Source organism: Harpegnathos saltator, unplaced genomic scaffold (assembly GCF_003227715.2).
Source record: "Harpegnathos saltator strain DR-91 unplaced genomic scaffold, Hsal_v8.6 scaffold192, whole genome shotgun sequence".
In the NCBI taxonomy this organism is placed as follows: Eukaryota; Metazoa; Arthropoda; class Insecta; order Hymenoptera; family Formicidae; genus Harpegnathos; species Harpegnathos saltator.
Window position 1 is genome coordinate 388,035 of NW_020229975.1, and position 16,154 is coordinate 404,188.

Consider the following 16,154-nt stretch of genomic DNA (forward strand, 5'->3'; position numbering starts at 1 on the left):
TTGGATAGAAATGTCCCCGCGAAATTCTTCGCCCAATGCTTCTCGTCGTCCTACGTCACTGAGCAGATTCGATATTCCAGGCACGCCTGCGAAAAACAAAACACGAGGGAATACGTTTCCCGCATATGCGTCTCGCGTGTACTCGTTGGATTCATTTTGGCCGGGGACATTCCGCTGTCAGCGCGGCGTTATCGCGCATCGCCGGGCAGTAAAACGTTTCGGCCGTACACCGATAAACCATGAATCCGCAATTTACAGGAAACGTGAGTGATTCGTTTGTGCGCCCGCACGTATTGCTAAACGTATAAAACATAGGTGTACGTATAATACCCGGGTGCCCACGTTACGTCGCGCCGCGTCCTGCACGTTTCGTCGACAAACGCGAAACGCATTATGCGCCGCGATAATTAAAGGAAATAGCAACACACGCACGCACACACACACACACACACGAACGCCTATTATATAATTGGCATCATGAGTGCGCCCGCGCGCGAACCTAACCCGAAGACTTAAATCGAACGAGTTCTCATTTCACGGTGCGGTCAAAGAGAAACTGTTTTAACGTAACAATGTCCCGCACATCGGCTGAAACGGTTAATATTTTTACTCTCACTTCTTTCGACACGGTCATTAAACACGCCCGGAATAGAATAAACTTGCCGTCGTTTCGCTGATGACAGGCGATATGTCATTGTAACCGATTCACAATGGGACATTACTCTCCGGGTTGGGAACAATAGTTATCTCTTCGCATCGTGTAAGTGTGTACGTGTTATTATTCGTACGTGCACATGTGCCGACGCCCAGCGTTAACGCCGACGGCCACAAGGCGACACCGTCGGATTATTATATTACATGTCTCGCGTAAAGGGGAAATTTGTTGTTTTCATCACGACTTAGCTTTATGGAATATTTAATGAAGGAACGAGTTATGTATATATATAAATTTTCACCGAATATATGAAAACGGAGGATGTAGTAAAAATTAAGAAATGTAAGTATTGGATGCGAATCGTGTCGGTAAATGTTACGTAAAGCTGTGTTCAACGGGGAACGAAGCGATCACACTTTTAGATCCTCGATATATCTAGAAGAGCTATCGTGGTGCCAGTGAGCACCCATTGTGTCTTTTGAACGCATCCAAGTCGGGATGATGTGAAAACAGACACAGTCCCGTGTGATTTGAAAGTAGAATAAATGAGTAATTCAAAACTGAGTAATTAACGTAGGATAAATTTACGCTCGGTGGCAATTAAAAGTTTACTTAAAAAAAAAGTACAAGCTACGGGTCGAAGACGATAATTTAATTTTTTATCGGCAGGTACTCAAAACTATCGATCATTCGAAGAAGCAGCAACATTTCGAACAGTCAGTGTCGTGATGCGCGAATATATGGTGTAGGCACGATGAGAGGCCGCGATCAAAAAAGTCGGGTGATCTCAGGTCCAAAAAGTGTTACGACCTATGTAGAGAGATCTGAGTACTGATGACGGGGAGAACTGTCACGACTCCTATGGAGATGTTAATTACTCTCTCGGGTTACCCACCTACCAAATCAAGCTCATTTTTGTGACGTGAGTTACAAAGCACCGCTCAAATATGGTTTCGCTTACGTCATCCGTCGCGCCGTGCTGACTATTTATAAAAGGCTATATAACGGGGCGTGAATATTCATTGAATGTCATAACGTTCAGTGAACATCCGTCGCGTGTAATGGATAGTCTGTAATGACGTCTCGTTATGACAACGCATTCGCAGTTAGTATAGGTGCCTCTGGCGAATCCGAGGCGGCCAGGAACTGACATTTCCGACTTGAGTCGGCGTAAGGTAATAATTAATCGTTCGCGTTTCTAACTTTTGATTATATCCCATGATTCCGCTGACACTGCTCGAACTAATTACTTAACGAGCCCGCTTGATGTACAAGATATATCTAGGAGCAGCCGCGGAGCAAGATGACAGCCGTATAAATTCTGCCGCTTCTCGTTTCCTTAATTTAAAGCGTCACGTCGTGTCGAGTGTCTTCGAAGTCTCCGAGCAGAATATCGACATTCTCCGCCTTGGCAGAAATACACTCATGGCTATGTTAATGCGTTCCTTTATACGTCACGATATGTCACGAATTGGTGCATGATTTTACGTTACCTACGTTGTGCACTTAAACTGATCAATCTATGTCATCTGGTCGTACTGAAAGTAGCTGAAAGTAGAAATTTGTAGTTCTTTATTCTTCACCGTTGATAAATCTTTAAAATTCATACATACATATGATTCCCGCTTCTTTCTGTTCCACTTTGCAGAATTTTTCATTTTGCTACATGACTAAAACAGGGGTTCTATGAAGAAGAAAAAAAAAAAAAAAAAAAAAAAGCGGTAAGGAGACCATTAGATACCAAAAGACTGATCCCTTTGTGGAAAAAAAAGAATCTTGCTACACTTTTACGTAACAAAGGGCAAACTGTCTCTCCGAAAGTAACATTTTCGTTTCTTCGGAGAAGAAAAAAGAAAAGGCACATAGAGACGCGGGAGATGTAAACGTCTCAATAACAGTGAAACGTGCTACGCCAATGTGCGACGCGCCACGGCCAAAAACCATAAAGGACTTATCGCCCGATCCGGCGTAATCACTTTCCCGGCGGGGTTGGAAGTCGCGTCCGCCGCAGAGTTTCGGGCAAGAGGGGGTGACCGGAGAAGTAAATCAAACTAGAATTACCGCCTGCTTAGCATACGGACCGAAGTCTCCCAGGAACAACCAGCGATGAGGGCTAGAGGGGAGAGAGGGGTGAGCCGACGACGACCGTGGAAGGCAACCAGAAATAATATCGCCATGAATACAAGAGTGAGCGCCATTACACGTAATTGTGATCTATAGGTGTCATATATTATAGCGTCGACGACGTATAAAGGGCGTTCAGGCTCGCACGCGTAAATCCCTGTCTCCCCTCTCCACCCCGGTCTCTCGCACCACCATTTTCCGTTGCTGTCCCTAGCGCGCGAGTGCCTTCTCGTCCCTCAACCACGACTCGAGCTCGTCCCGCTGCTCGAATCATCCCTCGGTGAAATATTTACGAGCATAATCAGCCCATATACAATAAAGGAACTTCCAGCGTCTTCCGTGCCTTACCCCTCAGCATCAGCTATCTGCATCTGTCGATCTCATTCTGATCGCACTCTGAGCGCACGATATAGCGCTTTTTCGCTGCGCTTCCAACATTGAGTTTTGGAAAAGGACCGCGATTAACTCGCGGTGTATTTCGCAAATCTTCGCTCAACTTGATGCGATCTGTCTTACAACGGGGAGAGCACGTTGCGATGAGATTGCTGAAATAAATAATACAGTTCGCTCATAGTGAGCAATATTTCGTAGAATTTCATTTTGCGTCTTCAACTGTGTGAGACAGTGTTATTTTGACAGCTTCAAAATAGCGCGACAGTCTGTGTATGCCAAAACTGAACAACGGCGCTCTCTTCTGTTCCGCTTCTCTTCTGCTTCGTCTCCTTTGTAAAGCCGAGGACGATATTACGTATCGCGGTGATGTATCGTCCCCGCTGTTCGGGGTGCGTCACGGTACGTTACGCTCGGACCGCTCGCCGCGAATAAAATCATTGTTGGTAAGTGATTAATGATTGTGTTATAAGGGGTCGACCGAGCGCAGTTCCTCGCCATAAACTTCGCGACACTCTTGCGTTGTTCACGTGACCGATAACATTTCTGAAGATAGGGTCTCATTTATTCTCCCTTCGCAAACGTTCTCACCTGAACTCTCACCGGGGCTGTATGAACGAAAAAGAGAAGAAAAGAAGAATAAAGATCCGAAAAGAGAAAAAAAAGTGAATTTTTGTTTAATTGGGGCTTCGCTCTTGAGAGTTTTAACTTTCGTTGAACGCGTCTATCAAAACAGAGGCTATTTCCAATTTTACATTGCGCCCGTTGCGCTGGAAATGCATTGGTCAATAAAATTCAACGTTATCCGTTTGCCCTTGACAAAAACGAAAAATTATCGGAGTGTGCCGATAGCTCGCGAAAGACAAATACGCAGGGAGTTATGGACGATTCCTGCCACACGGGAGAGTGAAACGGCATTAATGATTGAATCGTAGAAGGCTCGCCGATCGTATCTCAGCAACAGCGACTCCAATCTACACAATTTATCAACGAGGTACCGGCTCTCACCCCGTGCTTCTTTCAGATTGATGTTACTATAACAACACGTCAGTTATTCATTGTGCGCCCGGCAGTGCATTAATCAAGCCCTCGCTCTGACATCAAATACAAATGATATTTTATAGCGTCGTAAATCTTCGCCGACTGTCACCGTTCGTGGGCGTTTGCTACGAACGCGTCTCTTGGGAGCACCCCCCGGGTCTCCCCCTTACCGCCCAACTACGGCCCTTCTTGTCTCGCGCCATGCCCCTTTCCGGCATCCCAGGGCTTAGTCGTCTGACTCCTGCCTTATCCTGGCAGCTCTATTTAGCCTACTGATTCGTCTTTCTGACTCGCCCGGAGGAAAGGGAAGACGCTTGATTTCCCATTATTAATCCTGAATTTGTTCCTTCGCTTCCAAGCGTTCTATCGCGCGATTTTTACGAGAAGTGAGGCACACAAGAAGGGGAAAGCTTCGATAAAGCTTTGTAAACGTTAAATTTCGGTTCGTGCTGTCGAAAAAATATCGGCTATCTAATATTATTTCTGATAAAAAAATCTATTTTTTGTAGTCGCATTAAGTTGCAGCACACTGTCTGTGCTCAAATCAAGAAAGGAAAAGAGAAAAAAGCGGAAAGGACCAAAAGATTGCTAAATTACCGCTTTAAAAGGTGCATGCTGCGAAGGCCAGACTCAAGGATTTCTGGAAGTGTGCTGCCATCTGTGGTCGTCGAACGAGAATCGCGTACGTTGCTCGTCGATAAATTTTGTGATAGTACAGACAATTGTTCTAATTGCTTGTTAACACCTTTTTTTGGTATACAGACATGCCACTAGATGCTACTAGACTTTTATTAAGCAAAGAATTTCAATTGTGTCATACACGTCATATGACTATGGTGCATTTGAAGGACATTATCGTGTAGCTAAGTGTACACGTTGCACAGTCGTCGTCGTCGTCGTCGATTAGATGTCAGCCTTAAGGGTCAACGTTCGAGCAAAAAGCACGCCCCAAGTATCAATTTGTGAATGAAAATTATCTAAAAATTTCCATGACTACACATCACACAACAAACACACACACGCACATACCGTGAGTGTTCCGTCACTTATTTATCGCAGAGGCGCAATTAATTTATATTAAATTTCCGACAATCCGCTGCAAATGATATCACGCAAGGAAGTGCGAGGACAATAACGACGTGTCCGGGATTACTTTGCTGCGATAATTTACTGCGAAGCGATAGCCTGGCGAAAAAAGAACAAGCGCGAATGATAAGCCGGCGTTAATTGGCCGTTCGAGTGGTCTACACAATGTAATAACGCGATCTTTGTCAATTGACTGCGCATTTCGGAGTCGGTGAACGAAATTAACCGCAAGCAAGTCAGCCGAAGAGACGAGAAGCACCTGGCTCGAACATCAAATGGATATAACGGCGACGAGAGAAGGGAGGACTGTTGCTTTAGGAGGGGAGAAGGTGCCTTCAGGCCATGTCCGTCACGTCAGCCGCGGTAATAAGTTTGAAATCCACATCAAGCGATTAATAATGCTCCGGCGAATCGCAAAAAGGTGCTGCACTGCCCCGGTAAGAGAGAAGTTATTAAGCTGGCCTGAGGGCCCACGAGGTTGGCGGCCATGTTTGCTGTCAGTAACAACTCTCCCCGCTTTGCGGCGTTTTGCCGGCGGTGCGGCGGGCGCCTTTCGCAAATAATAATTCCACAGTTTGCCCCTTGCCTCCTACCGCCCTCCCCTCCCCCCTCCCCTCCCCCTCCACTTCCTCTCCTCGTCACCCTTGCCATCGCCTCTTTCTCCGTGTGCCAACTTTTGCACGGTTCGCTAGAGACCGGCCGCCGTCGGAGGCCCGGTCAATTAATTTATCGATGAAACGTTATATCGGGAATTTATTTCATCGGTTGGCGCGACTGCCGTTGGCTCTTGCGAGTAGCACGGATTACGGGTGTGCCGGTTTAACGATTATATCCCGGGTACTTAGTAGTATCCTACCGGCTAAGTTGCCGGTTTATTGCCCGAACTTGCGACGGCCGTTTGTTTTCGGAGGAGCGTGCCGCGCTAAAATCGATGTCGCGCGGCGTTACGTCACGGATTTGGCGCGAGTATCTCGCCGATTGAAGATCCGCTTCCGAGGATTGCGAAAAAAGTATCCCGAAGAGTGGGCGCATTTTTTTTAGCAGTGGGCGCGCGACGCGGATGCCCGTATAGCGTCGATATTTGTTTATAAACGGGACAAATTAATCGCCTCATTTCGCGAGACAATTCGAATTAACGCGGCGTATAAATTACGCGCTAGCGCGACGCGGAATAAGGTATCGACAGAAACGTTTCAATAATTCTAATAGCAACGCGCCGGTGTGCGTATTATCGTTTCGTACGATTTCAGCGACCCGTTGCGAAATAAATCACGGTGCTGACGCTAACGAACGTGCGCTAGGAGGGATCACGTGGTTCCATTCACGTAAAGCGTTTGCCGATAATGACGAAGATATGGTCGGAAGATTTATTAGCGGCCGATAGGTGTACGTGCGCGCGCGCGTGTGTGTATAGAAATGAGTGGAAAGCTCGTTAGTCAGGTTTGAGTTAGGTAGTCGATATGGACGTCAGGCGCAATTCGTTTCGTTGCCTAATTATAAAGCCCGAAGCCCTCGGGGACTCCAGGCGGCATCGTTTCAACTTGTGAGAAGGAACCTGTGAGGGGGTCCCCGCACAGAGATTTTATAAATTACCCGGGTGGACCCGACGATGCAGCGTGGCGTAAAAAATTAAATTCGCTCAATAGTTCCCGTTGCGGCAAACTTTATTATTATTAATGTCCGGCATTAATTAACGGATCCCGTAGGCGTTCAATATCTCGTGTTGAGATTGTATCTTTTTCATCAAGACGTGTTTCTCGTGCACTCCCTAACGATTAGCAACATTCTTTATACATGTACCTTTATTTCTTTTTTCTTCCTCTAAGCACAGTCTTTTTGTCGATTGCCGCATAATTCAATTATCGTTTGCGGGAGAATTATGAGAGAGAGAGAGAGAGAGAGAGAGAGAGAGAGAGAGAGAGAGAGAGAGAGAGAGAGAGAGAGAGAGGGAGAGAGAGAGAGAGGGAGAGAGAGAGAGAGAGAGGGAGAGAGATCTCCGGCGAAATAGATGCGGTCTTTATAGTACTCGTGATCATTCCTTGACACATATTTATTTATGCAACTGTATATACCATTAGACGTTGCTAATGACTGTAATATATTACTCAAGCAAACTGATCGAGATAGCATATGATGCGTAAGAAAAAAAAGCACATAATTTATTAGATAGTAGCTACTGTAGTCGCCGTTATTGTTATATCTACGCTTCGTCTTAATTAGCCGCAGCACTTCGCGGTGGGCAAAGAGATTTGCAAGAAGATTGAAGAGGAGCGAATACGAGGCGACCTCCTTATCTTTATCTGCGTCTCGTGATATTATTTATATCGCGTTTATATAATAATGGGAATTCTCGCGTTAACGAAGAAGGCACGATCTATAATAAGCAAGATTGATCATTCGTATTTCTCACAAGAACAAAGTTACAGGAGGCGGCCGTAAATGCGCAATTCCAATGTGCGCTCGCAGCGTAAAGCTTGGCGCGCCCGTCGCGCGATTATTATAGCGGTTTCGCAGCTCGTATGCAGACAAATGATTCCGCAACTTAAAACTCCCGAGTGATTTTCTTTTCTCTCGCGGTCGATGGGATGATTTACGAGCGTATAATTTATCCCATATTACTGCGCCGCGAGAGAACCGTTGATCGTACATACACACGACTATGAAACCGCGCACGGTAAACATATGGTAATCAGGCGATTTGACTCATCAAGGCTCGGCTTTGTAAATGGCACGGATGTCCTCGGTAATTTATGTGATGCACGGCGTGTAAGTGCGACCGGCGGAGAACAAGCGAGCGCTCACCTCGACGCACTATCATTAAATTCAATGCGAGCACGAGTTGCATATCTCTACCTGCCTGTATGTGCGTGTGTACTGGCTGTTTCAGATATATATTTTCTGGTCCGTGGCGGTCATGTTACAGGTAAATAAAAAAACAAAAAACAAATACCTTCATAAATACATTCACCTTGATCGATCGAGATTTCTTTTAGGACCGCAAGTAAACAAAATTCATTTCATTTAATCGAATTCGAGCGTTCCCTCTAGTAAATTTGCATTTGAATAGTTATCGAAAAGTTCAAGATTGAGCATTTATAAACTTTAGAAAAAAATTAATCGCATGTACTAAGGAATACGAATATTCTTCCGTCGAATTATTCCGCTGGTAATCTCCAGGAAATGACGAGGTATCATATACATTTAGCAACGTATCAGACTCATTAAATGAGATCTCGTAGGAACGCAAGCATCGCGTCAGCAATGAATATATTATGAATGTAAACTTGTCATTAATCATGTTAATAAAGCAATTATTTTTATTGATAGCTCATAATAACATAAATTAACCTCGTGTGTGAGATAATTGGAGCCTTATAAATATGTAGGAACCCAAGAAGCCGATAGCATTAATATTAATAATATCAACATTATGTTAATGAACATTTTAAACACGACATTGGATGTCCTTTGGAGCAGTAATTTATTATTCTTGATGTCGAAATCGTTACGTCGATATGTTAAAGGTTTAATAATACTATTATATATACACAATGTTTTCTCAATGGCTCACATAATGGTGCAAAAGTCACATATTTGAGAAAATCAAATTAATATATATATATATATATATATATATAAGTGTAGTGTTGCGTTCACTCACGTTCGCGCTCACGCGAGAAATAAATAGATTTATCTTGTAAAAATAGAATGTGTTTAGTGGCAACACACTATTTGCATATCTTCTTGATAACGAGCTGTCAATTTGAACAGCTGACAGAAAAAAATTGATATACAAATGGTCTGACTCTTAACTCTTTTCAATTCAAATTGACAGCTTGTTGTCGGGAGGAAAATAATCTTTTTTTTGTCCGATTAGTTATTGCACTCTGAAACTGCGCGAGCACGGATATAATATTATTAAACGTGTATTTTATATTGTAACTTAATCTTGTATGTATCATAATTATCTTTTTATTATGTTTATATATTAAGTCAAGTATGAGTGTTTATTTGCGTGTGTAAATGTGACAAATTATCCGCAAAAGAAGTTAAAATGAAAGAATAAATGTTAATAAATTTATATCATTTTTTTAACATAATATAAAGATCTTTCTAGTATCGTATATGACGTATCCACTTGCAGGTAACTGCTTATCCGAAGTAAATTATATTTCCAGTTATAAGTCAGCTTGTATTTATTAGCTGATGGTAATAACTGAAGATTCATAAATGCAAAACGTATTACTGTCAAAAATAATTGTCATATTGATATTTATAAACACTTAAAGTATAATCACTTTTAATCTTCCCTCAAAATGATCAATAACAATCGGTTTTTTACCGAAGATTGAACTGTACCAGCAGAAGGTAATAGTACCAACTGACAACTTTTCCAGACGAGATTCTAAGCGAATATTCGATAATCCTTACGCAGTATCAAGATTATATCGATGAAGTAAAAAATTATTATACCGACACGTAATTGTTGTTAACCTATAACCGTGCGCACAATGGATAACCTCACAAATTTGCTTATTAATCAAAATTAAACCTATCAAGTATAGATAAGTTTGTAGAAAATTGAAAGATTCGTATTATTATTCTTCATATATTCATAATGTATAATAACTGGGAAGATGAAAATTAATTGATACGATATATTTCACGGGTGACACGAAGTTTAACAATTTTACGCACATGAATGCACACATCCGTGTGTATGCATATTGTGTGAGTACGTGTGTGTGTGTATGTGTATCATTGTATTTCATTTTCCATCAACGACCAAAAAATTAAAAGCGACGTGCGAGAGTTAGCGTTTACAATCAAGCAGAACCGCGCACCATTCTCAATTATTATCAATTACATCGCGCAATGAAGCGTAGAGAAACTTTCTCACAGGATTGTCAAATAAACGCTACTATTTCATTTATTTCCCCGATTCGTTGGAGTTACGATCCACTCTAGTAATTACTGCGAATACACCATTATATAAGGGTGAAAAAAGGGGATCGGACAGATGGGGTGGGACTGGACAGCGGGCATTTCAATTTGTTGCACAATTTTCTAGAGACGGATGGGTGGAACGAGCGCGCTTCTGTTTCGCGAGCTGGATTGCAGTCGCATAGGATTTAATCGTGTATCCACGCACGCAGACGCGGCTGTTAATGCTACAAATTACGCTTTATCGAATTTCGACGGGGGCCAAGTTTGGTGAGTTTAATTATGTCACATTGCGGAAAGCTTCAAAATAGCTTCCGCGTGACGCATAATAAAGCACACGTTTATTTGTTGTACTTTTCTCAGTATTTGGTAATACTTATCGCAAGCCTTTTTCCTCCTCCCGCAAAAGTTTCCCGTTCCGGCGGGAACGTAATGGATCGCCCGTATCCGTTCTCATCCAGCGCAAAAATACGTCAGGGATAATTCTTAATATCGCGGAATTAACTGACTTTCTCGGTATCTGACCCAAATACCACATATCGGATGTTATGTTACGGTCGTGTACGAGCAGGTAAACGAGCGCTTTCTTTACTCCCGCGGCACACTTTTATGCTATCTTGTTCAAGTCTGCGACACAACGGTATCACAGAGACTTGTGTGAGAGATCGAACGGACGTATTCTCGCTCGATTTCCCATTATTATTTTACATGCGGCGAACCGGAGGCAGGCTGGCCGGTAAAGAGAGAGAGAGAGAGAGCCTGTCGAAAGCCGAAAGCATTTCTCCGACGTCTTACGCCTCGAAAAGTTCCCCATCTGTATTTGTCCCACTATAAATCGCCGGCGGTTGCCGCAGCTGTATCTCGCTCACGTTTTGCTTTGAGTAATGTCTCACCGACGTATTCCGGTCGCATGAGAGACGAAAAAATCACGGAATCAATTGTGATCATAAACTCGGACTCGTGCAAGCAGACGTTTGACGCACTAAAATAAAACGTTCATCGCGCATCTAATAATCTATAGTAAAAATCGCAGGAGCAATTCTCTGCGCACGTGCGTGCTAACACCGTCATTCAACAAACATTCATAGCGCCGCCACGTCCCTGTATATGCAAGTCAGCTGCTTCGAGTTTTATTCGTTTAATATGAAGCTCGTATTCAATATATTCATGAGATGGGGTTCAGGCAGTCATATATTGATCGCGGTAAGGGCTCGAGCTAATATCGATGATTTTCAGAAGCATGAGAGCAACCTGTGTTATTTATTGACGGTGGGGCTTCAATAACGATCAAGCCGAAAATGGCTGTTGAAAATTCCATTTCTCAGAGAGATATTATACATATCACAAAGAACAGTCGACTAGTTGATAATCCTTGTACCGAAATTCGAGCGAATCCGACTTCCGACGGTCGAAAGACTCGAAGGAATCCAACGGGGAGCAGAAAGTTAGCCGTTACAACGAATTCAAACGAGCCGTTATCGGCGGGCGATATCGCTGAAATGCAAAAATTAGGATGCCGTGAGTGGTGTACGCGTCTTATCACGAAAGTCGCTGACGCGATCCTTCATTCGCGACAGGGTCGAACTGTCGGACGGCAACGAAGGTGTATTCCCATTTGAGCTGCTTGGAGGTAAGTCCATGTTCTGGCTTGCGTCTATCTGTTGAGATTTCCTGGGCTACGTGATCGGAGTGCGGATAGCACTGTCCGTGAGGAACGTCGGAACATATTCTGACGTGAGTTTGCGCGGGCTCTTACGATTTGGACGGGTGTCTTGCGAACTCGAGTCGCAGCGAGGGTCATCTGAATGCCGGCGAGACCGATCGAAGTGATTTCTTTTTTGTCATTTACGGAAAACGCTACCTTTCCAAAGAGAGATAGCGCTCTCTGATGGATGAAACGATCAACGGATAAGCGTGCGGTGTCACCGTGTCAATATCTTCACGTAAAATATCCATGCGCATTTGTGCACAGATTCGACCTCATGTTGCATAATTTTCTCTCCGTATCTCTCTTTCAGTTTATAACGGCCGTTTCCGTTGACTTTGTAATTGTTAACCCTTTCACTGTTAATGGGAAGTATACTTCTCATTAACCCCACCTTTTCTCGATTCAATTTTGCGTTGTAAGTCACATAATTTTGAAGAACTAATCGGGGATCTGAGTTTTGCGGATAACTGAACAGTTGTTCAACATACTCCAGCAGGTTTTTATACCCAATTATTCGTTTGTGATTATTAATTATAACAAATCAAAGTTGACAAAGAATGCTTTTTTTAGGGAAAAATCGACTCCTCGGAGAGTATTCAATGTAGAAGTCTGAAATTTTCACCAAATATTTTTCTGACGTTATACAAAAACATATATTTTTTCAGTATTTTTTGCAGCAAATTAGATCTCTTTTTGTAAACAAATATTTCTACAAAAACGGCCGAAATTTGATTTTGTCGCACTTTTTAGCTCTATTTTCCTAGTTTTTTTCATTCTGTATCTCCCTCCATCTTATCCATACTATCAGTATTATTCAAAAATATTACTGAAAAATGAATGTTTAATCTCTAGTAAGCATAAATATGCTTACTAGAGAGTATTGAACATTTTGCCACATAAATTTTTTCCAGCTCGATCGAATTCCATCGTCTAGAATCATATCTTCTTATTACGACCTGGTCATTATTTAATAATAATTGGAATTTTCATTAATTTTGCACACCATGATCGCCATATTGAGTCCGCCATTTTGCATTTTGCAAATCTGACTTTAGATTCGTAATCAGCGACCCAAAAAACGTAGGACTACCAAATATTTTAGTAATTTTCTCAAGGGAAGTTAATTCAGCAGTGAAAGGCTGGTAAAGAAGTCATGTTTTATTTCATCATAATTACCAGCAGATTCCAACTCGTTGCGAGATCAGGTGCGGTCTTTAATTAATTTGGACCCATAAACTGCAAGGTGCACCTGCAAACGACTCGTGACACGGCGATGCCAGATTTCGCAAGCTCGGACAAGATGTTTCTTCGCTTTCTTTATAATGCTGACATCGCGTAATATCTTTTTTCGAGCTCAACGCGACTGCGCGATAACGTGTCAGCCCAAAGAGCGAAATTTCGTCTTATCATCGTGCTTGTATTAATTTTAACGTGCGCCCGCGCGTTCGCGCGCGCGTTTATATATATTACTGCGATTATTCTTTCCAATGAAGCCCGGCCGCTCGTAGTCGCGAACGAAAGGCGAAAAAACCAATACCGTGCCGCTGGCAGTAAATTCGCTAAATATTTATCGCGACCGTGCGCACAATGCGCGCATGACTACGCACATATTTCGATCAAAAATTCATGAAGTACGGCGCAGTATGTTTGCCTTTACAATTCGAACACAGAAACATCCGACGTTTAGCGTTTTTGATTCAAGGAGGGATTCAGCCGCAGCCAGCATCTAGCAGCGATAGACGGAAGATGAGAAACAGCTTCAGGTCGACCTCCGAGGCGTGAGGAAACTTTAACGAGGATAGTTATTTTTTTGCGTGCGTCCCGTATCGCGTCCGCCGTAGACGCTTCCCCGTCGTCGTCTCCTCCACCTCCTCCTCCCTCTGCTCCTCCGTCAATCACGGACTGCGATTATTTCTCGCGATCTCCTCCGGGCGATTGTAACGAAGGGTTATTCCGATAAACCAGCGAAAGGACGACCTCGCGGTGAATTCCGGGGGTAAAGCTAAGGCGCAGAGCGACACGAGTAGGGCAGGGTTACGGATACGGGGTTACGGCATTACTATCCTGATAATGGAGTGGCGGTCAATGGGGCGATAGATCGCGCCGTGGAGACGGTGCCGTAACGCGCGGGAGCCGAGCAAGCTCCCGAGGGAGCCGCTCACCCCCTTCGCCTGCCAGTTTCAGGCCACGTATAGCGACCGTCGTCGTTTCACCTCCCTGTCTTTCTCACGGCTGTATTCGATCCCCCTTTTGCACCTCTATTTTCTCTCTCTCTCTCTCTCTCTCTCTCTCTCGTCCTCTCCTCTCTCTTTCTCACTATTTCTTCCTTTTCCGCCCGTCGATTCCTATCGGCCGAAGGGGTAGGGGATGTTTCCGCGCCGAATGCGCGTTCTTGACGTAACGTAGAGTCGCAACCGCTCCAGCGAAAGCTGCCGCTGGGAAACTGCAGTGCGCCTGGACGAAAGTGTTTTCCGAAAGTCGATGATACTCGTCACGTTTTTCCGTAGATAGGTACGAACGCGCGCGCCACGTCAAGGAAATTCAGGACCGTTGGCTCGCAAGCGCCTGCAAAAGGTCCTACATACGATATCGTTCTAAGATTTTATTGGTCGAGCTGCGCGATTCCATTATTTATTTCGCTGTAAAATTCGTGTCGATTCGAGTATACTCGATATACATTTATATTCAGAATACGAGCTCGTTTCAGTTTGTACTGTCCTGCTGTCCTGCAAGAATGCGGTTCAAAGGTTGCACTCGATTTTTGCAAGCATGTCGAGACAAAGCGACGCAAATATTATTGCTCAACGTAAGTGGATAATGGTGTGGAGGAAAAGCTTCGTTGATTGATAATGTCAGTTCCGCCTATTATGATTTTATGATATACGTATCATACGACATGTGTCGTAAAACTGAGTGTCCCTTGTGCGCTTCACTTGTGCCATGAATAGATCGGCATCGGCAGAATGATATGACGCGGCGTTGTATATGTACACGCAATCTGTTCTTATTGCGCGAGACTGTATGCGAAAGTCAAATCGGTTAAACAAGCATATCCGCTTGTTACAGAGTAAGACGCTTGACAAAGAGGTGCGGACGTCTGTGTGACACAAACATGCATCTATCATGCCATGAAACGTGGTCTAATACTACAGAGGGAGAATCGTAAGACTGAAAGGGATAGACTTGAGAAGCTATCAAGTGTTGGTCCAGTCGAGCTTTGACCACTCGCGGAACATCAATCCTCGCACTGAAATAATATTGCCTTAAAGTTCTATCTAAACACAACGGGCTTCGTAAGATTTGCCGGACGAGAGAGTGCGACAGCGCCGTTTAATTATATACTTGGATATACATACGTACTTGGAAATTCTCGTAAGTCAATATTACCGTCGACTGATCGACGATTGCGATTCGTCACGTCTAATTCTGCGCTCTTTGAAAAAAGATTATATTTCCAGAGCTGTACAATATGAGACTGAGACTATTGTACATCGTCGTGTTCTTACTGGCGATAGTGACAGCCACAGCGTTTATAGTTCCGATAAAATTGCGATGGAAGCAAAAGAGAACAAAAGTTAACACGCAGCTTCGTAGATCAAAATATGCGCATTTGCCGTGGTTGTCGATGCAATGAGAGATCTAGCGCTCTAGAGCGAGTTTGTGGAACAATCTCTTATACGTGCGGCATAAGCGTGCAACAATAAACAATATATATCGTACCACTTTCGCCTTTTCTACATATTTATTCGTAATGAATGAAGACGAGTGATTCGAGTCTGCAATTATATTCATTAATATTCTCGTGTACATCTCGATTATCTTTAATTATTTATCATGGTACGATAATATAGATGTTATCGTTCAAAGTTTGCGAGAACTCGGCGAGATTGTGTTCAGCAGCACGAGTTCCGTATCTGCTCGTAAATCCAAACGCTTGGAACCTGTCACGAAAATACGCCCGAAGATAAAGTGACTCACTCGTTTTCAAAACTAGGTAAATTCTTCTTCGTCAGAGCAACGTTTTCCACGGTATGAATATTTACTATCTGGGGTAATTGCGATGCGTTCTATATTCGAACATTGCTGCAAATGGATATTAGTCTAACGTTGCATACTCGATGCAATATATCAGCGCTTCCCCTCTTGCGAATGTTCTTTGAGCAAAAGAAGAAGAAGAAGAAGAAGAAGAAGAAGAAGAAGAAGAAG

The 16,154-nt window shown here is 43.5% G+C and overlaps 1 long non-coding RNA gene across 1 annotated transcript; it reads left to right on the forward strand.

Annotated features, from left to right (window-relative positions):
• The first annotated feature begins 15,114 nt into the window (after positions 1–15,114).
• On the forward strand, positions 15,115–16,138 carry LOC112588339 (uncharacterized). The gene is made up of 2 exons (XR_003112763.1): positions 15,115–15,320; positions 15,407–16,138. It is a non-coding gene; the product is annotated as an uncharacterized LOC112588339 (long non-coding RNA).
• The last annotated feature ends 16 nt before the right edge of the window (positions 16,139–16,154 follow it).